A 21410-nucleotide genomic window follows, 5' to 3' on the forward strand; every position below is an offset into this window, starting at 1 on the left:
TAGTTGTTAAATGGGAAAGAGTAACCAACTTGTCAGTGACAACTGTCTTGAGTTTGGCATTTGTGACAATGTCCTGGGATTACCCACAAACGCCTCACCTGCAAACTAGTATTGTGTGGCTTGTGAGCGGTATAGAGCAAAATCGATTACATGTACGTGTTTGTGAGAGTCTCAGCTTTCCATAGCTGGGTCATAGTAGTTCCTAGCTCCAACCATTCAGTCTCTACAGATATTTTTGTTAGAAGGGTTTAAGCCCAACATTCCAAATTTAGGGTTAGTACCAATGCTCCACGTTTTTTCAAAGTTCCAACCCACCTGCTCCTTGTTAGTATAGTGGTGAGTATCCCCGCCTGTCACGCGGGAGACCGGGGTTCAATTCCCCGACGGGGAGAAAGTACTGCTCTTTTTTTAGGGTGAACAATGTTGTTGAGCCCACAAAGTGGAACATATTCTTGGAAAAAAAGCTTTATGATACAATTTCCTGCCTTTGAGGTTAACTCAGCCTTCCAAGGCATTGGTTGTTCAGTGGTAGAATACTCGCCTGCCACGCGGGAGGCCCGGGTTCGATTCCCGGCCAATGCAGGAAGTTTTGAACATGTCATTTCGACAAGTATGCAAACCCCTGAGGAGGAAATCTGTGTTAGATTGCCAGGCAAACAGAAATCTCTTGGTCGAATTCTCAACTGACTCTTGAAAAATAAGACTTTGAACATTTACTCATTCTCAGTAGACTTTGGTGAATCCATTGCAGATTTCCAGTGTGTGAGGTGATTAACTTTTTGCAAGGCTTTAGTTGTTAAATGGGAAAGAGTAACCAACTTGTCAGTGACAACTGTCTTGAGTTTGGCATTTGTGACAATGTCCTGGGATTACCCACAAACGCCTCACCTGCAAACTAGTATTGTGTGGCTTGTGAGCGGTATAGAGCAAAATCGATTACATGTACGTGTTTGTGAGAGTCTCAGCTTTCCATAGCTGGGTCATAGTAGTTCCTAGCTCCAACCATTCAGTCTCTACAGATATTTTTGTTAGAAGGGTTTAAGCCCAACATTCCAAATTTAGGGTTAGTACCAATGCTCCACGTTTTTTCAAAGTTCCAACCCACCTGCTCCTTGTTAGTATAGTGGTGAGTATCCCCGCCTGTCACGCGGGAGACCGGGGTTCAATTCCCCGACGGGGAGAAAGTACTGCTCTTTTTTTAGGGTGAACAATGTTGTTGAGCCCACAAAGTGGAACATATTCTTGGAAAAAAAGCTTTATGATACAATTTCCTGCCTTTGAGGTTAACTCAGCCTTCCAAGGCATTGGTTGTTCAGTGGTAGAATTCTCGCCTACCACGCGGGAGGCCCGGGTTCGATTCCCGGCCAATGCAGGAAGTTTTGAACATGTCATTTCGACAAGTATGCAAACCCCTGAGGAGGAAATCTGTGTTAGATTGCCAGGCAAACAGAAATCTCTTGGTCGAATTCTCAACTGACTCTTGAAAAATAAGACTTTGAACATTTACTCATTCTCAGTAGACTTTGGTGAATCCATTGCAGATTTCCAGTGTGTGAGGTGATTAACTTTTTGCAAGGCTTTAGTTGTTAAATGGGAAAGAGTAACCAACTTGTCAGTGACAACTGTCTTGAGTTTGGCATTTGTGACAATGTCCTGGGATTACCCACAAACGCCTCACCTGCAAACTAGTATTGTGTGGCTTGTGAGCGGTATAGAGCAAAATCGATTACATGTACGTGTTTGTGAGAGTCTCAGCTTTCCATAGCTGGGTCATAGTAGTTCCTAGCTCCAACCATTCAGTCTCTACAGATATTTTTGTTAGAAGGGTTTAAGCCCAACATTCCAAATTTAGGGTTAGTACCAATGCTCCACGTTTTTTCAAAGGCCCAACCCACCTGCTCCTCGTTAGTATAGTGGTGAGTATCCCCGCCTGTCACGCGGGAGACCGGGGTTCAATTCCCCGACGGGGAGAAAGTACAGCTCTTTTTTTAGGGTGAATAATGTTGCTGAGCCCACAAAGTGGAACATATTCTTGGAAAAAAAGCTTTATGATACAATTTCCTGCCTTTGAGGTTAACTCAGCCTTCCAAGGCATTGGTTGTTCAGTGGTAGAATTCTCGCCTGCCACACGGGAGGCCCGGGTTCGATTCCCGGCCAATGCAGGAAGTTTTGAACATGTCATTTCGACAAGTATGCAAACCCCTGAGGAGGAAATCTGTGTTAGATTGCCAGGCAAACAGAAATCTCTGGTCTTGGTCGAATTCTCAACTGACTCTTGAAAAATAAGACTTTGAACATTTACTCATTCTCAGTAGACTTTGGTGAATCCATTGCAGATTTCCAGTGTGTGAGGTGATTAACTTTTTGCAAGGCTTTAGTTGTTAAATGGGAAAGAGTAACCAACTTGTCAGTGACAACTGTCTTGAGTTTGGCATTTGTGACAATGTCCTGGGATTACCCACAAACGCCTCACCTGCAAACTAGTATTGTGTGGCTTGTGAGCGGTATAGAGCAAAATCGATTACATGTACGTGTTTGTGAGAGTCTCAGCTTTCCATAGCTGGGTCATAGTAGTTCCTAGCTCCAACCATTCAGTCTCTACAGATATTTTTGTTAGAAGGGTTTAAGCCCAACATTCCAAATTTAGGGTTAGTACCAATGCTCCACGTTTTTTCAAAGGCCCAACCCACCTGCTCCTCGTTAGTATAGTGGTGAGTATCCCCGCCTGTCACGCGGGAGACCGGGGTTCAATTCCCCGACGGGGAGAAAGTACAGCTCTTTTTTTAGGGTGAATAATGTTGCTGAGCCCACAAAGTGGAACATATTCTTGGAAAAAAAGCTTTATGATACAATTTCCTGCCTTTGAGGTTAACTCAGCCTTCCAAGGCATTGGTTGTTCAGTGGTAGAATTCTCGCCTGCCACACGGGAGGCCCGGGTTCGATTCCCGGCCAATGCAGGAAGTTTTGAACATGTCATTTCGACAAGTATGCAAACCCCTGAGGAGGAAATCTGTGTTAGATTGCCAGGCAAACAGAAATCTCTGGTCTTGGTCGAATTCTCAACTGACTCTTGAAAAATAAGACTTTGAACATTTACTCATTCTCAGTAGACTTTGGTGAATCCATTGCAGATTTCCAGTGTGTGAGGTGATTAACTTTTTGCAAGGCTTTAGTTGTTAAATGGGAAAGAGTAACCAACTTGTCAGTGACAACTGTCTTGAGTTTGGCATTTGTGACAATGTCCTGGGATTACCCACAAACGCCTCACCTGCAAACTAGTATTGTGTGGCTTGTGAGCGGTATAGAGCAAAATCGATTACATGTACGTGTTTGTGAGAGTCTCAGCTTTCCATAGCTGGGTCATAGTAGTTCCTAGCTCCAACCATTCAGTCTCTACAGATATTTTTGTTAGAAGGGTTTAAGCCCAACATTCCAAATTTAGGGTTAGTACCAATGCTCCACGTTTTTTCAAAGTTCCAACCCACCTGCTCCTTGTTAGTATAGTGGTGAGTATCCCCGCCTGTCACGCGGGAGACCGGGGTTCAATTCCCCGACGGGGAGAAAGTACTGCTCTTTTTTTAGGGTGAACAATGTTGTTGAGCCCACAAAGTGGAACATATTCTTGGAAAAAAAGCTTTATGATACAATTTCCTGCCTTTGAGGTTAACTCAGCCTTCCAAGGCATTGGTTGTTCAGTGGTAGAATTCTCGCCTGCCACGCGGGAGGCCCGGGTTCGATTCCCGGCCAATGCAGGAAGTTTTGAACATGTCATTTCGACAAGTATGCAAACCCCTGAGGAGGAAATCTGTGTTAGATTGCCAGGCAAACAGAAATCTCTTGGTCGAATTCTCAACTGACTCTTGAAAAATAAGACTTTGAACATTTACTCATTCTCAGTAGACTTTGGTGAATCCATTGCAGATTTCCAGTGTGTGAGGTGATTAACTTTTTGCAAGGCTTTAGTTGTTAAATGGGAAAGAGTAACCAACTTGTCAGTGACAACTGTCTTGAGTTTGGCATTTGTGACAATGTCCTGGGATTACCCACAAACGCCTCACCTGCAAACTAGTATTGTGTGGCTTGTGAGCGGTATAGAGCAAAATCGATTACATGTACGTGTTTGTGAGAGTCTCAGCTTTCCATAGCTGGGTCATAGTAGTTCCTAGCTCCAACCATTCAGTCTCTACAGATATTTTTGTTAGAAGGGTTTAAGCCCAACATTCCAAATTTAGGGTTAGTACCAATGCTCCACGTTTTTTCAAAGTTTCAACCCACCTGCTCCTCGTTAGTATAGTGGTGAGTATCCCCGCCTGTCACGCGGGAGACTGGGGTTCAATTCCCCGACGGGGAGAAAGTACTGCTCTTTTTTTAGGGTGAACAATGTTGTTGAGCCCACAAAGTGGAACATATTCTTGGAAAAAAAGCTTTATGATACAATTTCCTGCCTTTGAGGTTAACTCAGCCTTCCAAGGCATTGGTTGTTCAGTGGTAGAATTCTCGCCTGCCACGCGGGAGGCCCGGGTTCGATTCCCGGCCAATGCAGGAAGTTTTGAACATGTCATTTCGACAAGTATGCAAACCCCTGAGGAGGAAATCTGTGTTAGATTGCCAGGCAAACAGAAATCTCTTGGTCGAATTCTCAACTGACTCTTGAAAAATAAGACTTTGAACATTTACTCATTCTCAGTAGACTTTGGTGAATCCATTGCAGATTTCCAGTGTGTGAGGTGATTAACTTTTTGCAAGGCTTTAGTTGTTAAATGGGAAAGAGTAACCAACTTGTCAGTGACAACTGTCTTGAGTTTGGCATTTGTGACAATGTCCTGGGATTACCCACAAACGCCTCACCTGCAAACTAGTATTGTGTGGCTTGTGAGCGGTATAGAGCAAAATCGATTACATGTACGTGTTTGTGAGAGTCTCAGCTTTCCATAGCTGGGTCATAGTAGTTCCTAGCTCCAACCATTCAGTCTCTACAGATATTTTTGTTAGAAGGGTTTAAGCCCAACATTCCAAATTTAGGGTTAGTACCAATGCTCCACGTTTTTTCAAAGGCCCAACCCACCTGCTCCTCGTTAGTATAGTGGTGAGTATCCCCGCCTGTCACGCGGGAGACCGGGGTTCAATTCCCCGACGGGGAGAAAGTACAGCTCTTTTTTTAGGGTGAATAATGTTGCTGAGCCCACAAAGTGGAACATATTCTTGGAAAAAAAGCTTTATGATACAATTTCCTGCCTTTGAGGTTAACTCAGCCTTCCAAGGCATTGGTTGTTCAGTGGTAGAATTCTCGCCTGCCACACGGGAGGCCCGGGTTCGATTCCCGGCCAATGCAGGAAGTTTTGAACATGTCATTTCGACAAGTATGCAAACCCCTGAGGAGGAAATCTGTGTTAGATTGCCAGGCAAACAGAAATCTCTGGTCTTGGTCGAATTCTCAACTGACTCTTGAAAAATAAGACTTTGAACATTTACTCATTCTCAGTAGACTTTGGTGAATCCATTGCAGATTTCCAGTGTGTGAGGTGATTAACTTTTTGCAAGGCTTTAGTTGTTAAATGGGAAAGAGTAACCAACTTGTCAGTGACAACTGTCTTGAGTTTGGCATTTGTGACAATGTCCTGGGATTACCCACAAACGCCTCACCTGCAAACTAGTATTGTGTGGCTTGTGAGCGGTATAGAGCAAAATCGATTACATGTACGTGTTTGTGAGAGTCTCAGCTTTCCATAGCGGGGTCATAGTAGTTCCTAGCTCCAACCATTCAGTCTCTACAGATATTTTTGTTAGAAGGGTTTAAGCCCAACATTCCAAATTTAGGGTTAGTACCAATGCTCCACGTTTTTTCAAAGTTCCAACCCACCTGCTCCTCGTTAGTATAGTGGTGAGTATCCCCGCCTGTCACGCGGGAGACCGGGGTTCAATTCCCCGACGGGGAGAAAGTACTGCTCTTTTTTTAGGGTGAACAATGTTGTTGAGCCCACAAAGTGGAACATATTCTTGGAAAAAAAGCTTTATGATACAATTTCCTGCCTTTGAGGTTAACTCAGCCTTCCAAGGCATTGGTTGTTCAGTGGTAGAATTCTCGCCTGCCACGCGGGAGGCCCGGGTTCGATTCCCGGCCAATGCAGGAAGTTTTGAACATGTCATTTCGACAAGTATGCAAACCCCTGAGGAGGAAATCTGTGTTAGATTGCCAGGCAAACAGAAATCTCTTGGTCGAATTCTCAACTGACTCTTGAAAAATAAGACTTTGAACATTTACTCATTCTCAGTAGACTTTGGTGAATCCATTGCAGATTTCCAGTGTGTGAGGTGATTAACTTTTTGCAAGGCTTTAGTTGTTAAATGGGAAAGAGTAACCAACTTGTCAGTGACAACTGTCTTGAGTTTGGCATTTGTGACAATGTCCTGGGATTACCCACAAACGCCTCACCTGCAAACTAGTATTGTGTGGCTTGTGAGCGGTATAGAGCAAAATCGATTACATGTACGTGTTTGTGAGAGTCTCAGCTTTCCATAGCTGGGTCATAGTAGTTCCTAGCTCCAACCATTCAGTCTCTACAGATATTTTTGTTAGAAGGGTTTAAGCCCAACATTCCAAATTTAGGGTTAGTACCAATGCTCCACGTTTTTTCAAAGTTTCAACCCACCTGCTCCTCGTTAGTATAGTGGTGAGTATCCCCGCCTGTCACGCGGGAGACTGGGGTTCAATTCCCCGACGGGGAGAAAGTACTGCTCTTTTTTTAGGGTGAACAATGTTGTTGAGCCCACAAAGTGGAACATATTCTTGGAAAAAAAGCTTTATGATACAATTTCCTGCCTTTGAGGTTAACTCAGCCTTCCAAGGCATTGGTTGTTCAGTGGTAGAATTCTCGCCTGCCACGCGGGAGGCCCGGGTTCGATTCCCGGCCAATGCAGGAAGTTTTGAACATGTCATTTCGACAAGTATGCAAACCCCTGAGGAGGAAATCTGTGTTAGATTGCCAGGCAAACAGAAATCTCTTGGTCGAATTCTCAACTGACTCTTGAAAAATAAGACTTTGAACATTTACTCATTCTCAGTAGACTTTGGTGAATCCATTGCAGATTTCCAGTGTGTGAGGTGATTAACTTTTTGCAAGGCTTTAGTTGTTAAATGGGAAAGAGTAACCAACTTGTCAGTGACAACTGTCTTGAGTTTGGCATTTGTGACAATGTCCTGGGATTACCCACAAACGCCTCACCTGCAAACTAGTATTGTGTGGCTTGTGAGCGGTATAGAGCAAAATCGATTACATGTACGTGTTTGTGAGAGTCTCAGCTTTCCATAGCTGGGTCATAGTAGTTCCTAGCTCCAACCATTCAGTCTCTACAGATATTTTTGTTAGAAGGGTTTAAGCCCAACATTCCAAATTTAGGGTTAGTACCAATGCTCCACGTTTTTTCAAAGTTTCAACCCACCTGCTCCTCGTTAGTATAGTGGTGAGTATCCCCGCCTGTCACGCGGGAGACTGGGGTTCAATTCCCCGACGGGGAGAAAGTACTGCTCTTTTTTTAGGGTGAACAATGTTGTTGAGCCCACAAAGTGGAACATATTCTTGGAAAAAAAGCTTTATGATACAATTTCCTGCCTTTGAGGTTAACTCAGCCTTCCAAGGCATTGGTTGTTCAGTGGTAGAATTCTCGCCTGCCACGCGGGAGGCCCGGGTTCGATTCCCGGCCAATGCAGGAAGTTTTGAACATGTCATTTCGACAAGTATGCAAACCCCTGAGGAGGAAATCTGTGTTAGATTGCCAGGCAAACAGAAATCTCTTGGTCGAATTCTCAACTGACTCTTGAAAAATAAGACTTTGAACATTTACTCATTCTCAGTAGACTTTGGTGAATCCATTGCAGATTTCCAGTGTGTGAGGTGATTAACTTTTTGCAAGGCTTTAGTTGTTAAATGGGAAAGAGTAACCAACTTGTCAGTGACAACTGTCTTGAGTTTGGCATTTGTGACAATGTCCTGGGATTACCCACAAACGCCTCACCTGCAAACTAGTATTGTGTGGCTTGTGAGCGGTATAGAGCAAAATCGATTACATGTACGTGTTTGTGAGAGTCTCAGCTTTCCATAGCTGGGTCATAGTAGTTCCTAGCTCCAACCATTCAGTCTCTACAGATATTTTTGTTAGAAGGGTTTAAGCCCAACATTCCAAATTTAGGGTTAGTACCAATGCTCCACGTTTTTTCAAAGTTTCAACCCACCTGCTCCTCGTTAGTATAGTGGTGAGTATCCCCGCCTGCCACACGGGAGGCCCGGGTTCGATTCCCGGCCAATGCAGGAAGTTTTGAACATGTCATTTCGACAAGTATGCAAACCCCTGAGGAGGAAATCTGTGTTAGATTGCCAGGCAAACAGAAATCTCTGGTCTTGGTCGAATTCTCAACTGACTCTTGAAAAATAAGACTTTGAACATTTACTCATTCTCAGTAGACTTTGGTGAATCCATTGCAGATTTCCAGTGTGTGAGGTGATTAACTTTTTGCAAGGCTTTAGTTGTTAAATGGGAAAGAGTAACCAACTTGTCAGTGACAACTGTCTTGAGTTTGGCATTTGTGACAATGTCCTGGGATTACCCACAAACGCCTCACCTGCAAACTAGTATTGTGTGGCTTGTGAGCGGTATAGAGCAAAATCGATTACATGTACGTGTTTGTGAGAGTCTCAGCTTTCCATAGCTGGGTCATAGTAGTTCCTAGCTCCAACCATTCAGTCTCTACAGATATTTTTGTTAGAAGGGTTTAAGCCCAACATTCCAAATTTAGGGTTAGTACCAATGCTCCACGTTTTTTCAAAGTTCCAACCCACCTGCTCCTCGTTAGTATAGTGGTGAGTATCCCCGCCTGTCACGCGGGAGACCGGGGTTCAATTCCCCGACGGGGAGAAAGTACTGCTCTTTTTTTAGGGTGAACAATGTTGTTGAGCCCACAAAGTGGAACATATTCTTGGAAAAAAAGCTTTATGATACAATTTCCTGCCTTTGAGGTTAACTCAGCCTTCCAAGGCATTGGTTGTTCAGTGGTAGAATTCTCGCCTGCCACGCGGGAGGCCCGGGTTCGATTCCCGGCCAATGCAGGAAGTTTTGAACATGTCATTTCGACAAGTATGCAAACCCCTGAGGAGGAAATCTGTGTTAGATTGCCAGGCAAACAGAAATCTCTTGGTCGAATTCTCAACTGACTCTTGAAAAATAAGACTTTGAACATTTACTCATTCTCAGTAGACTTTGGTGAATCCATTGCAGATTTCCAGTGTGTGAGGTGATTAACTTTTTGCAAGGCTTTAGTTGTTAAATGGGAAAGAGTAACCAACTTGTCAGTGACAACTGTCTTGAGTTTGGCATTTGTGACAATGTCCTGGGATTACCCACAAACGCCTCACCTGCAAACTAGTATTGTGTGGCTTGTGAGCGGTATAGAGCAAAATCGATTACATGTACGTGTTTGTGAGAGTCTCAGCTTTCCATAGCTGGGTCATAGTAGTTCCTAGCTCCAACCATTCAGTCTCTACAGATATTTTTGTTAGAAGGGTTTAAGCCCAACATTCCAAATTTAGGGTTAGTACCAATGCTCCACGTTTTTTCAAAGGCCCAACCCACCTGCTCCTCGTTAGTATAGTGGTGAGTATCCCCGCCTGTCACGCGGGAGACCGGGGTTCAATTCCCCGACGGGGAGAAAGTACAGCTCTTTTTTTAGGGTGAATAATGTTGCTGAGCCCACAAAGTGGAACATATTCTTGGAAAAAAAGCTTTATGATACAATTTCCTGCCTTTGAGGTTAACTCAGCCTTCCAAGGCATTGGTTGTTCAGTGGTAGAATTCTCGCCTGCCACACGGGAGGCCCGGGTTCGATTCCCGGCCAATGCAGGAAGTTTTGAACATGTCATTTCGACAAGTATGCAAACCCCTGAGGAGGAAATCTGTGTTAGATTGCCAGGCAAACAGAAATCTCTGGTCTTGGTCGAATTCTCAACTGACTCTTGAAAAATAAGACTTTGAACATTTACTCATTCTCAGTAGACTTTGGTGAATCCATTGCAGATTTCCAGTGTGTGAGGTGATTAACTTTTTGCAAGGCTTTAGTTGTTAAATGGGAAAGAGTAACCAACTTGTCAGTGACAACTGTCTTGAGTTTGGCATTTGTGACAATGTCCTGGGATTACCCACAAACGCCTCACCTGCAAACTAGTATTGTGTGGCTTGTGAGCGGTATAGAGCAAAATCGATTACATGTACGTGTTTGTGAGAGTCTCAGCTTTCCATAGCTGGGTCATAGTAGTTCCTAGCTCCAACCATTCAGTCTCTACAGATATTTTTGTTAGAAGGGTTTAAGCCCAACATTCCAAATTTAGGGTTAGTACCAATGCTCCACGTTTTTTCAAAGGCCCAACCCACCTGCTCCTCGTTAGTATAGTGGTGAGTATCCCCGCCTGTCACGCGGGAGACCGGGGTTCAATTCCCCGACGGGGAGAAAGTACTGCTCTTTTTTTAGGGTGAACAATGTTGTTGAGCCCACAAAGTGGAACATATTCTTGGAAAAAAAGCTTTATGATACAATTTCCTGCCTTTGAGGTTAACTCAGCCTTCCAAGGCATTGGTTGTTCAGTGGTAGAATTCTCGCCTGCCACGCGGGAGGCCCGGGTTCGATTCCCGGCCAATGCAGGAAGTTTTGAACATGTCATTTCGACAAGTATGCAAACCCCTGAGGAGGAAATCTGTGTTAGATTGCCAGGCAAACAGAAATCTCTTGGTCGAATTCTCAACTGACTCTTGAAAAATAAGACTTTGAACATTTACTCATTCTCAGTAGACTTTGGTGAATCCATTGCAGATTTCCAGTGTGTGAGGTGATTAACTTTTTGCAAGGCTTTAGTTGTTAAATGGGAAAGAGTAACCAACTTGTCAGTGACAACTGTCTTGAGTTTGGCATTTGTGACAATGTCCTGGGATTACCCACAAACGCCTCACCTGCAAACTAGTATTGTGTGGCTTGTGAGCGGTATAGAGCAAAATCGATTACATGTACGTGTTTGTGAGAGTCTCAGCTTTCCATAGCTGGGTCATAGTAGTTCCTAGCTCCAACCATTCAGTCTCTACAGATATTTTTGTTAGAAGGGTTTAAGCCCAACATTCCAAATTTAGGGTTAGTACCAATGCTCCACGTTTTTTCAAAGTTTCAACCCACCTGCTCCTCGTTAGTATAGTGGTGAGTATCCCCGCCTGTCACGCGGGAGACTGGGGTTCAATTCCCCGACGGGGAGAAAGTACTGCTCTTTTTTTAGGATGAACAATGTTGTTGAGCCCACAAAGTGGAACATATTCTTGGAAAAAAAGCTTTATGATACAATTTCCTGCCTTTGAGGTTAACTCAGCCTTCCAAGGCATTGGTTGTTCAGTGGTAGAATTCTCGCCTGCCACGCGGGAGGCCCGGGTTCGATTCCCGGCCAATGCAGGAAGTTTTGAACATGTCATTTCGACAAGTATGCAAACCCCTGAGGAGGAAATCTGTGTTAGATTGCCAGGCAAACAGAAATCTCTGGTCTTGGTCGAATTCTCAACTGACTCTTGAAAAATAAGACTTTGAACATTTACTCATTCTCAGTAGACTTTGGTGAATCCATTGCAGATTTCCAGTGTGTGAGGTGATTAACTTTTTGCAAGGCTTTAGTTGTTAAATGGGAAAGAGTAACCAACTTGTCAGTGACAACTGTCTTGAGTTTGGCATTTGTGACAATGTCCTGGGATTACCCACAAACGCCTCACCTGCAAACTAGTATTGTGTGGCTTGTGAGCGGTATAGAGCAAAATCGATTACATGTACGTGTTTGTGAGAGTCTCAGCTTTCCATAGCTGGGTCATAGTAGTTCCTAGCTCCAACCATTCAGTCTCTACAGATATTTTTGTTAGAAGGGTTTAAGCCCAACATTCCAAATTTAGGGTTAGTACCAATGCTCCACGTTTTTTCAAAGTTCCAACCCACCTGCTCCTTGTTAGTATAGTGGTGAGTATCCCCGCCTGTCACGCGGGAGACCGGGGTTCAATTCCCCGACGGGGAGAAAGTACTGCTCTTTTTTTAGGGTGAACAATGTTGTTGAGCCCACAAAGTGGAACATATTCTTGGAAAAAAAGCTTTATGATACAATTTCCTGCCTTTGAGGTTAACTCAGCCTTCCAAGGCATTGGTTGTTCAGTGGTAGAATTCTCGCCTGCCACGCGGGAGGCCCGGGTTCGATTCCCGGCCAATGCAGGAAGTTTTGAACATGTCATTTCGACAAGTATGCAAACCCCTGAGGAGGAAATCTGTGTTAGATTGCCAGGCAAACAGAAATCTCTTGGTCGAATTCTCAACTGACTCTTGAAAAATAAGACTTTGAACATTTACTCATTCTCAGTAGACTTTGGTGAATCCATTGCAGATTTCCAGTGTGTGAGGTGATTAACTTTTTGCAAGGCTTTAGTTGTTAAATGGGAAAGAGTAACCAACTTGTCAGTGACAACTGTCTTGAGTTTGGCATTTGTGACAATGTCCTGGGATTACCCACAAACGCCTCACCTGCAAACTAGTATTGTGTGGCTTGTGAGCGGTATAGAGCAAAATCGATTACATGTACGTGTTTGTGAGAGTCTCAGCTTTCCATAGCTGGGTCATAGTAGTTCCTAGCTCCAACCATTCAGTCTCTACAGATATTTTTGTTAGAAGGGTTTAAGCCCAACATTCCAAATTTAGGGTTAGTACCAATGCTCCACGTTTTTTCAAAGTTCCAACCCACCTGCTCCTTGTTAGTATAGTGGTGAGTATCCCCGCCTGTCACGCGGGAGACCGGGGTTCAATTCCCCGACGGGGAGAAAGTACTGCTCTTTTTTTAGGGTGAACAATGTTGTTGAGCCCACAAAGTGGAACATATTCTTGGAAAAAAAGCTTTATGATACAATTTCCTGCCTTTGAGGTTAACTCAGCCTTCCAAGGCATTGGTTGTTCAGTGGTAGAATTCTCGCCTGCCACGCGGGAGGCCCGGGTTCGATTCCCGGCCAATGCAGGAAGTTTTGAACATGTCATTTCGACAAGTATGCAAACCCCTGAGGAGGAAATCTGTGTTAGATTGCCAGGCAAACAGAAATCTCTTGGTCGAATTCTCAACTGACTCTTGAAAAATAAGACTTTGAACATTTACTCATTCTCAGTAGACTTTGGTGAATCCATTGCAGATTTCCAGTGTGTGAGGTGATTAACTTTTTGCAAGGCTTTAGTTGTTAAATGGGAAAGAGTAACCAACTTGTCAGTGACAACTGTCTTGAGTTTGGCATTTGTGACAATGTCCTGGGATTACCCACAAACGCCTCACCTGCAAACTAGTATTGTGTGGCTTGTGAGCGGTATAGAGCAAAATCGATTACATGTACGTGTTTGTGAGAGTCTCAGCTTTCCATAGCTGGGTCATAGTAGTTCCTAGCTCCAACCATTCAGTCTCTACAGATATTTTTGTTAGAAGGGTTTAAGCCCAACATTCCAAATTTAGGGTTAGTACCAATGCTCCACGTTTTTTCAAAGTTCCAACCCACCTGCTCCTTGTTAGTATAGTGGTGAGTATCCCCGCCTGTCACGCGGGAGACCGGGGTTCAATTCCCCGACGGGGAGAAAGTACTGCTCTTTTTTTAGGGTGAACAATGTTGTTGAGCCCACAAAGTGGAACATATTCTTGGAAAAAAAGCTTTATGATACAATTTCCTGCCTTTGAGGTTAACTCAGCCTTCCAAGGCATTGGTTGTTCAGTGGTAGAATTCTCGCCTGCCACGCGGGAGGCCCGGGTTCGATTCCCGGCCAATGCAGGAAGTTTTGAACATGTCATTTCGACAAGTATGCAAACCCCTGAGGAGGAAATCTGTGTTAGATTGCCAGGCAAACAGAAATCTCTTGGTCGAATTCTCAACTGACTCTTGAAAAATAAGACTTTGAACATTTACTCATTCTCAGTAGACTTTGGTGAATCCATTGCAGATTTCCAGTGTGTGAGGTGATTAACTTTTTGCAAGGCTTTAGTTGTTAAATGGGAAAGAGTAACCAACTTGTCAGTGACAACTGTCTTGAGTTTGGCATTTGTGACAATGTCCTGGGATTACCCACAAACGCCTCACCTGCAAACTAGTATTGTGTGGCTTGTGAGCGGTATAGAGCAAAATCGATTACATGTACGTGTTTGTGAGAGTCTCAGCTTTCCATAGCTGGGTCATAGTAGTTCCTAGCTCCAACCATTCAGTCTCTACAGATATTTTTGTTAGAAGGGTTTAAGCCCAACATTCCAAATTTAGGGTTAGTACCAATGCTCCACGTTTTTTCAAAGTTCCAACCCACCTGCTCCTTGTTAGTATAGTGGTGAGTATCCCCGCCTGTCACGCGGGAGACCGGGGTTCAATTCCCCGACGGGGAGAAAGTACTGCTCTTTTTTTAGGGTGAACAATGTTGTTGAGCCCACAAAGTGGAACATATTCTTGGAAAAAAAGCTTTATGATACAATTTCCTGCCTTTGAGGTTAACTCAGCCTTCCAAGGCATTGGTTGTTCAGTGGTAGAATTCTCGCCTGCCACGCGGGAGGCCCGGGTTCGATTCCCGGCCAATGCAGGAAGTTTTGAACATGTCATTTCGACAAGTATGCAAACCCCTGAGGAGGAAATCTGTGTTAGATTGCCAGGCAAACAGAAATCTCTTGGTCGAATTCTCAACTGACTCTTGAAAAATAAGACTTTGAACATTTACTCATTCTCAGTAGACTTTGGTGAATCCATTGCAGATTTCCAGTGTGTGAGGTGATTAACTTTTTGCAAGGCTTTAGTTGTTAAATGGGAAAGAGTAACCAACTTGTCAGTGACAACTGTCTTGAGTTTGGCATTTGTGACAATGTCCTGGGATTACCCACAAACGCCTCACCTGCAAACTAGTATTGTGTGGCTTGTGAGCGGTATAGAGCAAAATCGATTACATGTACGTGTTTGTGAGAGTCTCAGCTTTCCATAGCTGGGTCATAGTAGTTCCTAGCTCCAACCATTCAGTCTCTACAGATATTTTTGTTAGAAGGGTTTAAGCCCAACATTCCAAATTTAGGGTTAGTACCAATGCTCCACGTTTTTTCAAAGGCCCAACCCACCTGCTCCTCGTTAGTATAGTGGTGAGTATCCCCGCCTGTCACGCGGGAGACCGGGGTTCAATTCCCCGACGGGGAGAAAGTACAGCTCTTTTTTTAGGGTGAATAATGTTGCTGAGCCCACAAAGTGGAACATATTCTTGGAAAAAAAGCTTTATGATACAATTTCCTGCCTTTGAGGTTAACTCAGCCTTCCAAGGCATTGGTTGTTCAGTGGTAGAATTCTCGCCTGCCACACGGGAGGCCCGGGTTCGATTCCCGGCCAATGCAGGAAGTTTTGAACATGTCATTTCGACAAGTATGCAAACCCCTGAGGAGGAAATCTGTGTTAGATTGCCAGGCAAACAGAAATCTCTGGTCTTGGTCGAATTCTCAACTGACTCTTGAAAAATAAGACTTTGAACATTTACTCATTCTCAGTAGACTTTGGTGAATCCATTGCAGATTTCCAGTGTGTGAGGTGATTAACTTTTTGCAAGGCTTTAGTTGTTAAATGGGAAAGAGTAACCAACTTGTCAGTGACAACTGTCTTGAGTTTGGCATTTGTGACAATGTCCTGGGATTACCCACAAACGCCTCACCTGCAAACTAGTATTGTGTGGCTTGTGAGCGGTATAGAGCAAAATCGATTACATGTACGTGTTTGTGAGAGTCTCAGCTTTCCATAGCTGGGTCATAGTAGTTCCTAGCTCCAACCATTCAGTCTCTACAGATATTTTTGTTAGAAGGGTTTAAGCCCAACATTCCAAATTTAGGGTTAGTACCAATGCTCCACGTTTTTTCAAAGGCCCAACCCACCTGCTCCTCGTTAGTATAGTGGTGAGTATCCCCGCCTGTCACGCGGGAGACCGGGGTTCAATTCCCCGACGGGGAGAAAGTACAGCTCTTTTTTTAGGGTGAATAATGTTGCTGAGCCCACAAAGTGGAACATATTCTTGGAAAAAAAGCTTTATGATACAATTTCCTGCCTTTGAGGTTAACTCAGCCTTCCAAGGCATTGGTTGTTCAGTGGTAGAATTCTCGCCTGCCACACGGGAGGCCCGGGTTCGATTCCCGGCCAATGCAGGAAGTTTTGAACATGTCATTTCGACAAGTATGCAAACCCCTGAGGAGGAAATCTGTGTTAGATTGCCAGGCAAACAGAAATCTCTGGTCTTGGTCGAATTCTCAACTGACTCTTGAAAAATAAGACTTTGAACATTTACTCATTCTCAGTAGACTTTGGTGAATCCATTGCAGATTTCCAGTGTGTGAGGTGATTAACTTTTTGCAAGGCTTTAGTTGTTAAATGGGAAAGAGTAACCAACTTGTCAGTGACAACTGTCTTGAGTTTGGCATTTGTGACAATGTCCTGGGATTACCCACAAACGCCTCACCTGCAAACTAGTATTGTGTGGCTTGTGAGCGGTATAGAGCAAAATCGATTACATGTACGTGTTTGTGAGAGTCTCAGCTTTCCATAGCTGGGTCATAGTAGTTCCTAGCTCCAACCATTCAGTCTCTACAGATATTTTTGTTAGAAGGGTTTAAGCCCAACATTCCAAATTTAGGGTTAGTACCAATGCTCCACGTTTTTTCAAAGTTCCAACCCACCTGCTCCTTGTTAGTATAGTGGTGAGTATCCCCGCCTGTCACGCGGGAGACCGGGGTTCAATTCCCCGACGGGGAGAAAGTACTGCTCTTTTTTTAGGGTGAACAATGTTGTTGAGCCCACAAAGTGGAACATATTCTTGGAAAAAAAGCTTTATGATACAATTTCCTGCCTTTGAGGTTAACTCAGCCTTCCAAGGCATTGGTTGTTCAGTGGTAGAATTCTCGCCTGCCACGCGGGAGGCCCGGGTTCGATTCCCGGCCAATGCAGGAAGTTTTGAACATGTCATTTCGACAAGTATGCAAACCCCTGAGGAGGAAATCTGTGTTAGATTGCCAGGCAAACAGAAATCTCTTGGTCGAATTCTCAACTGACTCTTGAAAAATAAGACTTTGAACATTTACTCATTCTCAGTAGACTTTGGTGAATCCATTGCAGATTTCCAGTGTGTGAGGTGATTAACTTTTTGCAAGGCTTTAGTTGTTAAATGGGAAAGAGTAACCAACTTGTCAGTGACAACTGTCTTGAGTTTGGCATTTGTGACAATGTCCTGGGATTACCCACAAACGCCTCACCTGCAAACTAGTATTGTGTGGCTTGTGAGCGGTATAGAGCAAAATCGATTACATGTACGTGTTTGTGAGAGTCTCAGCTTTCCATAGCTGGGTCATAGTAGTTCCTAGCTCCAACCATTCAGTCTCTACAGATATTTTTGTTAGAAGGGTTTAAGCCCAACATTCCAAATTTAGGGTTAGTACCAATGCTCCACGTTTTTTCAAAGTTTCAACCCACCTGCTCCTCGTTAGTATAGTGGTGAGTATCCCCGCCTGTCACGCGGGAGACTGGGGTTCAATTCCCCGACGGGGAGAAAGTACTGCTCTTTTTTTAGGGTGAACAATGTTGTTGAGCCCACAAAGTGGAACATATTCTTGGAAAAAAAGCTTTATGATACAATTTCCTGCCTTTGAGGTTAACTCAGCCTTCCAAGGCATTGGTTGTTCAGTGGTAGAATTCTCGCCTGCCACGCGGGAGGCCCGGGTTCGATTCCCGGCCAATGCAGGAAGTTTTGAACATGTCATTTCGACAAGTATGCAAACCCCTGAGGAGGAAATCTGTGTTAGATTGCCAGGCAAACAGAAATCTCTTGGTCGAATTCTCAACTGACTCTTGAAAAATAAGACTTTGAACATTTACTCATTCTCAGTAGACTTTGGTGAATCCATTGCAGATTTCCAGTGTGTGAGGTGATTAACTTTTTGCAAGGCTTTAGTTGTTAAATGGGAAAGAGTAACCAACTTGTCAGTGACAACTGTCTTGAGTTTGGCATTTGTGACAATGTCCTGGGATTACCCACAAACGCCTCACCTGCAAACTAGTATTGTGTGGCTTGTGAGCGGTATAGAGCAAAATCGATTACATGTACGTGTTTGTGAGAGTCTCAGCTTTCCATAGCGGGGTCATAGTAGTTCCTAGCTCCAACCATTCAGTCTCTACAGATATTTTTGTTAGAAGGGTTTAAGCCCAACATTCCAAATTTAGGGTTAGTACCAATGCTCCACGTTTTTTCAAAGTTCCAACCCACCTGCTCCTCGTTAGTATAGTGGTGAGTATCCCCGCCTGTCACGCGGGAGACCGGGGTTCAATTCCCCGACGGGGAGAAAGTACTGCTCTTTTTTTAGGGTGAACAATGTTGTTGAGCCCACAAAGTGGAACATATTCTTGGAAAAAAAGCTTTATGATACAATTTCCTGCCTTTGAGGTTAACTCAGCCTTCCAAGGCATTGGTTGTTCAGTGGTAGAATTCTCGCCTGCCACGCGGGAGGCCCGGGTTCGATTCCCGGCCAATGCAGGAAGTTTTGAACATGTCATTTCGACAAGTATGCAAACCCCTGAGGAGGAAATCTGTGTTAGATTGCCAGGCAAACAGAAATCTCTTGGTCGAATTCTCAACTGACTCTTGAAAAATAAGACTTTGAACATTTACTCATTCTCAGTAGACTTTGGTGAATCCATTGCAGATTTCCAGTGTGTGAGGTGATTAACTTTTTGCAAGGCTTTAGTTGTTAAATGGGAAAGAGTAACCAACTTGTCAGTGACAACTGTCTTGAGTTTGGCATTTGTGACAATGTCCTGGGATTACCCACAAACGCCTCACCTGCAAACTAGTATTGTGTGGCTTGTGAGCGGTATAGAGCAAAATCGATTACATGTACGTGTTTGTGAGAGTCTCAGCTTTCCATAGCGGGGTCATAGTAGTTCCTAGCTCCAACCATTCAGTCTCTACAGATATTTTTGTTAGAAGGGTTTAAGCCCAACATTCCAAATTTAGGGTTAGTACCAATGCTCCACGTTTTTTCAAAGTTCCAACCCACCTGCTCCTCGTTAGTATAGTGGTGAGTATCCCCGCCTGTCACGCGGGAGACCGGGGTTCAATTCCCCGACGGGGAGAAAGTACTGCTCTTTTTTTAGGGTGAACAATGTTGTTGAGCCCACAAAGTGGAACATATTCTTGGAAAAAAAGCTTTATGATACAATTTCCTGCCTTTGAGGTTAACTCAGCCTTCCAAGGCATTGGTTGTTCAGTGGTAGAATTCTCGCCTGCCACGCGGGAGGCCCGGGTTCGATTCCCGGCCAATGCAGGAAGTTTTGAACATGTCATTTCGACAAGTATGCAAACCCCTGAGGAGGAAATCTGTGTTAGATTGCCAGGCAAACAGAAATCTCTTGGTCGAATTCTCAACTGACTCTTGAAAAATAAGACTTTGAACATTTACTCATTCTCAGTAGACTTTGGTGAATCCATTGCAGATTTCCAGTGTGTGAGGTGATTAACTTTTTGCAAGGCTTTAGTTGTTAAATGGGAAAGAGTAACCAACTTGTCAGTGACAACTGTCTTGAGTTTGGCATTTGTGACAATGTCCTGGGATTACCCACAAACGCCTCACCTGCAAACTAGTATTGTGTGGCTTGTGAGCGGTATAGAGCAAAATCGATTACATGTACGTGTTTGTGAGAGTCTCAGCTTTCCATAGCTGGGTCATAGTAGTTCCTAGCTCCAACCATTCAGTCTCTACAGATATTTTTGTTAGAAGGGTTTAAGCCCAACATTCCAAATTTAGGGTTAGTACCAATGCTCCACGTTTTTTCAAAGTTTCAACCCACCTGCTCCTCGTTAGTATAGTGGTGAGTATCCCCGCCTGTCACGCGGGAGACTGGGGTTCAATTCCCCGACGGGGAGAAAGTACTGCTCTTTTTTTAGGGTGAACAATGTTGTTGAGCCCACAAAGTGGAACATATTCTTGGAAAAAAAGCTTTATGATACAATTTCCTGCCTTTGAGGTTAACTCAGCCTTCCAAGGCATTGGTTGTTCAGTGGTAGAATTCTCGCCTGCCACGCGGGAGGCCCGGGTTCGATTCCCGGCCAATGCAGGAAGTTTTGAACATGTCATTTCGACAAGTATGCAAACCCCTGAGGAGGAAATCTGTGTTAGATTGCCAGGCAAACAGAAATCTCTTGGTCGAATTCTCAACTGACTCTTGAAAAATAAGACTTTGAACATTTACTCATTCTCAGTAGACTTTGGTGAATCCATTGCAGATTTCCAGTGTGTGAGGTGATTAACTTTTTGCAAGGCTTTAGTTGTTAAATGGGAAAGAGTAACCAACTTGTCAGTGACAACTGTCTTGAGTTTGGCATTTGTGACAATGTCCTGGGATTACCCACAAACGCCTCACCTGCAAACTAGTATTGTGTGGCTTGTGAGCGGTATAGAGCAAAATCGATTACATGTACGTGTTTGTGAGAGTCTCAGCTTTCCATAGCGGGGTCATAGTAGTTCCTAGCTCCAACCATTCAGTCTCTACAGATATTTTTGTTAGAAGGGTTTAAGCCCAACATTCCAAATTTAGGGTTAGTACCAATGCTCCACGTTTTTTCAAAGTTCCAACCCACCTGCTCCTCGTTAGTATAGTGGTGAGTATCCCCGCCTGTCACGCGGGAGACCGGGGTTCAATTCCCCGACGGGGAGAAAGTACTGCTCTTTTTTTAGGGTGAACAATGTTGCTGAGCCCACAAAGTGGAACATATTCTTGGAAAAAAAGCTTTATGATACAATTTCCTGCCTTTGAGGTTAACTCAGCCTTCCAAGGCATTGGTTGTTCAGTGGTAGAATTCTCGCCTGCCACGCGGGAGGCCAGGGTTCGATTCCCGGCCAATGCAGGAAGTTTTGAACATGTCATTTCGACAAGTATGCAAACCCCTGAGGAGGAAATCTGTGTTAGATTGCCAGGCAAACAGAAATCTCTGGTCTTGGTCGAATTCTCAACTGACTCTTGAAAAATAAGACTTTGAACATTTACTCATTCTCAGTAGACTTTGGTGAATCCATTGCAGATTTCCAGTGTGTGAGGTGATTAACTTTTTGCAAGGCTTTAGTTGTTAAATGGGAAAGAGTAACCAACTTGTCAGTGACAACTGTCTTGAGTTTGGCATTTGTGACAATGTCCTGGGATTACCCACAAACGCCTCACCTGCAAACTAGTATTGTGTGGCTTGTGAGCGGTATAGAGCAAAATCGATTACATGTACGTGTTTGTGAGAGTCTCAGCTTTCCATAGCGGGGTCATAGTAGTTCCTAGCTCCAACCATTCAGTCTCTA

General features: G+C 44.0%; 19 non-coding genes across 19 annotated transcripts; all 19 read left to right on the plus strand.

Annotated features, from left to right (window-relative positions):
• The first annotated feature begins 511 nt into the window (after window positions 1-511).
• trnag-gcc (transfer RNA glycine (anticodon GCC)) lies at window positions 512-582 on the plus strand. Its single transcript has one exon. It is a non-coding gene; the product is annotated as a tRNA-Gly (tRNA).
• A 719-nt stretch (window positions 583-1301) lies between these two features.
• On the plus strand, window positions 1302-1372 carry trnag-acc (transfer RNA glycine (anticodon ACC)). Its single transcript has one exon. It is a non-coding gene; the product is annotated as a tRNA-Gly (tRNA).
• Window positions 1373-3681: 2309 nt separating this feature from the next.
• On the plus strand, window positions 3682-3752 carry trnag-gcc (transfer RNA glycine (anticodon GCC)). Its single transcript has one exon. It is a non-coding gene; the product is annotated as a tRNA-Gly (tRNA).
• A 719-nt stretch (window positions 3753-4471) lies between these two features.
• On the plus strand, window positions 4472-4542 carry trnag-gcc (transfer RNA glycine (anticodon GCC)). Its single transcript has one exon. It is a non-coding gene; the product is annotated as a tRNA-Gly (tRNA).
• A 1514-nt stretch (window positions 4543-6056) lies between these two features.
• On the plus strand, window positions 6057-6127 carry trnag-gcc (transfer RNA glycine (anticodon GCC)). Its single transcript has one exon. It is a non-coding gene; the product is annotated as a tRNA-Gly (tRNA).
• A 719-nt stretch (window positions 6128-6846) lies between these two features.
• Window positions 6847-6917, plus strand: trnag-gcc (transfer RNA glycine (anticodon GCC)). Its single transcript has one exon. It is a non-coding gene; the product is annotated as a tRNA-Gly (tRNA).
• A 719-nt stretch (window positions 6918-7636) lies between these two features.
• Window positions 7637-7707, plus strand: trnag-gcc (transfer RNA glycine (anticodon GCC)). Its single transcript has one exon. It is a non-coding gene; the product is annotated as a tRNA-Gly (tRNA).
• A 1323-nt stretch (window positions 7708-9030) lies between these two features.
• Window positions 9031-9101, plus strand: trnag-gcc (transfer RNA glycine (anticodon GCC)). The gene has a single exon. It is a non-coding gene; the product is annotated as a tRNA-Gly (tRNA).
• A 1514-nt stretch (window positions 9102-10615) lies between these two features.
• trnag-gcc (transfer RNA glycine (anticodon GCC)) lies at window positions 10616-10686 on the plus strand. Its single transcript has one exon. It is a non-coding gene; the product is annotated as a tRNA-Gly (tRNA).
• Window positions 10687-11405: 719 nt separating this feature from the next.
• Window positions 11406-11476, plus strand: trnag-gcc (transfer RNA glycine (anticodon GCC)). The gene has a single exon. It is a non-coding gene; the product is annotated as a tRNA-Gly (tRNA).
• Window positions 11477-12200: 724 nt separating this feature from the next.
• Window positions 12201-12271, plus strand: trnag-gcc (transfer RNA glycine (anticodon GCC)). Its single transcript has one exon. It is a non-coding gene; the product is annotated as a tRNA-Gly (tRNA).
• Window positions 12272-12990: 719 nt separating this feature from the next.
• Window positions 12991-13061, plus strand: trnag-gcc (transfer RNA glycine (anticodon GCC)). Its single transcript has one exon. It is a non-coding gene; the product is annotated as a tRNA-Gly (tRNA).
• A 719-nt stretch (window positions 13062-13780) lies between these two features.
• On the plus strand, window positions 13781-13851 carry trnag-gcc (transfer RNA glycine (anticodon GCC)). The gene has a single exon. It is a non-coding gene; the product is annotated as a tRNA-Gly (tRNA).
• A 719-nt stretch (window positions 13852-14570) lies between these two features.
• trnag-gcc (transfer RNA glycine (anticodon GCC)) lies at window positions 14571-14641 on the plus strand. The gene has a single exon. It is a non-coding gene; the product is annotated as a tRNA-Gly (tRNA).
• Window positions 14642-16950: 2309 nt separating this feature from the next.
• Window positions 16951-17021, plus strand: trnag-gcc (transfer RNA glycine (anticodon GCC)). Its single transcript has one exon. It is a non-coding gene; the product is annotated as a tRNA-Gly (tRNA).
• A 719-nt stretch (window positions 17022-17740) lies between these two features.
• Window positions 17741-17811, plus strand: trnag-gcc (transfer RNA glycine (anticodon GCC)). The gene has a single exon. It is a non-coding gene; the product is annotated as a tRNA-Gly (tRNA).
• A 719-nt stretch (window positions 17812-18530) lies between these two features.
• trnag-gcc (transfer RNA glycine (anticodon GCC)) lies at window positions 18531-18601 on the plus strand. Its single transcript has one exon. It is a non-coding gene; the product is annotated as a tRNA-Gly (tRNA).
• A 719-nt stretch (window positions 18602-19320) lies between these two features.
• On the plus strand, window positions 19321-19391 carry trnag-gcc (transfer RNA glycine (anticodon GCC)). The gene has a single exon. It is a non-coding gene; the product is annotated as a tRNA-Gly (tRNA).
• Window positions 19392-20110: 719 nt separating this feature from the next.
• On the plus strand, window positions 20111-20181 carry trnag-gcc (transfer RNA glycine (anticodon GCC)). The gene has a single exon. It is a non-coding gene; the product is annotated as a tRNA-Gly (tRNA).
• The last annotated feature ends 1229 nt before the right edge of the window (window positions 20182-21410 follow it).

This window comes from Oncorhynchus mykiss, chromosome 5 (genome assembly GCF_057628025.1).
Source record: "Oncorhynchus mykiss isolate SJ-2025 chromosome 5, ASM5762802v1, whole genome shotgun sequence".
Lineage (NCBI taxonomy): Eukaryota > Metazoa > Chordata > Actinopteri > Salmoniformes > Salmonidae > Oncorhynchus > Oncorhynchus mykiss.